At 44.2% G+C, this 2,389-nt stretch overlaps 1 pseudogene; it reads right to left on the minus strand.

Moving 5' to 3' along the window:
- Nucleotides 1-807: 807 nt before the first annotated feature.
- LOC146835085 (uncharacterized) lies at nucleotides 808-2,076 on the minus strand (annotated as a pseudogene).
- Nucleotides 2,077-2,389: the final 313 nt, after the last annotated feature.

Consider the following 2,389-nt stretch of genomic DNA (forward strand, 5'->3'; position numbering starts at 1 on the left):
GAGCTTTATTAGTATCGTAGATAAGGACAATAAGTCACTGAAGCTAGTAAGTTCTTAGGCACCAAGTGAAATAATGAATACACCACACCATATATATACAAATATGAGATCTTGAATATAGATACATATATATAAACAGTTAATGTACAAAACACCTCACCAGATGCATCTACACCGGAGTCTTCAACATCCCTGGCCAAGCACCGAAAACACCAAGTCGGGAACCCTGTAGAGACTGGGGCACAGGAAGTAATCTCTCCGGGCACCAAAGTCGTCCCGCGAGTGCGTCCACTCCAAGACTGAGTTCCTGAGCTCCACCTCACGGACACCGCTTTTTATAGTTAAATCAACACGTTCAAGAACCCTCTAGCAGGCGTTCTCGCCCATCCATCCATCATAGGTGCTGGCCGCATCTCTGCGTCAGACCCACCCATACAGACCTGGCCAGATTCTGCTTGGGTGCGCCGAGGCAAAAGACATTCCTTTCCCTATCTCTGACCTAGGAGAGCCTTGCACAGCGCATCCTCCCTATGTCCTAGAGATAAGCATAGAATGCACAAAAACAGGCTCAAGGCACAAAATAACCTCACGAGGTATGTCTTGCACCAGCTCGTACTTACTGGTTTACGTGAAAAACATGTTTGTTACTGCTGAAGTGTAACTACAGGTCAGAGCAGCACAAAATGGAAATGCAGTACAACAAAATGGAAGACCAGAGCATCACATGGAATCGAGGTCAATATGCAGTTTAGCACGTGTAACGTGTAAAATGGCAAATGCAATACATTCCACCCCTTGACCCTTGATTCACCCATCATATCCCATTGGTCTAAATACTATGGATCTGGGACGAAGAAGGGAGAGAAGATTAGGAATACATTGAATACAACAGCATAGTGAAATAGAAACACCAATAATCACTACGATAACACCCAGGATATAACGAAGCTGTCCAAAATTAGGTAGCCACCCAAACAACCAATCCCACCATCCTTGATCAACATTTTGGGGTGACCCCTTTCACTAAATCTTTTAAAGCATTAATATGTGCATGGATAGATGTAGAATGATCAGATAAATTGAAACAACAGAGCCCGTCAAAGTCCTCGCAACCGTGGTTGTGTTTCAACAACAAATAATCCACAGCTGCCCTATTCTGCAAAACAGCTTTTCTCGTTCCTTGAACATCTAATAGCAAATCAGCTAAAGCGGCAGAAGTATGATTGAGATTCTTCGCAATTAAACAGGCAAGTTTAGCAATAGTTCTTGCATTATAAACGAACAGTCCTGGCACTCCTACAATGGAAATAGCCAAACTAGTATACTCTGCCCTGGAAAGCAAGTCAATGTTAGAATCACAATCCTCAGGTAATTGAACAGCAGCTCTCGGGGAGCGAATATGTGTGATAGACTGCATAGGAAAAAGCATAAGACTTAATCGTGATAAGGCACAAGGTCCTCCAGTTATATTAGCTGGTATGTAAGTGTATGAAATATTGCCACACGAAAAAAGCCATCCCTTAGATAATTTCACATGGTTAACATGGCTAGCGGCTAATACTGTATGATTACAGACCATATGATTGGTAACATTACTGCAAAAGCTATCATGTCGTGACTGACATAATGTTTGTTGATCAGTGGTCAATTGTGTGCTTTTCTCTAGTTTCAATTGGGCACACTTGCAAATTTTGGCAGGGTCACAAGTTAGTTGATAGCAAACGTCTCCAGTAGTGATGTTGTAGGTAACAATACTGGTCATGTTCCTCCAGAGATTATCTGTAACCTCCGGGCAAAAACGACAGTACTCATAAAGACTCAGATGTGTTTGAACATCAGTTTCCTCCACTACCCCATCAAAGTTAGTTTGGTTGAAGATGTGCAGAAGCACACGTGCAGGGGTAGGTACGGCAACGAGACACGTGGATATCATATCAGCTGTACTCTGAAGATTTCTCATACAGAAGTGGGAAGTGTTCAGCACATTCTCGGCCAAGTAGGTCCAGATGTTATCTGGTTGCTGCAACAATGCTGTCATCCGACTCGGGCGGTTGATCGCCTTCGGCATCCCCGGGCCCTCCCGGACCCCTCCGGACACGCCCAAACACAGACCACACAGCGCAAGCATCCCAGCGGCAAGCCATACTGTGATCTAGAAACAGAAAACAAACTGGTATAATCACTCTCGTAAATAACATTTTTCAGCAGGTACATTTTCCCACTTTTCCTGTCCGGGTCTCATGATGACAAGGATATTATCCTTTCCTTTAGCGATTAATTCTGCAGGTTCAGGAGGTTTGTTTGGGGACTCAACCCATACTTTCGCCCCTGGGTTCTTGTCAGTAGATCCGAACCTGCCCTTTCCTCGCACAGTTAGAAGGGCTGGGGC

Source organism: Triturus cristatus, chromosome 4_2, assembly GCF_964204655.1.
Source record: "Triturus cristatus chromosome 4_2, aTriCri1.1, whole genome shotgun sequence".
Lineage (NCBI taxonomy): Eukaryota > Metazoa > Chordata > Amphibia > Caudata > Salamandridae > Triturus > Triturus cristatus.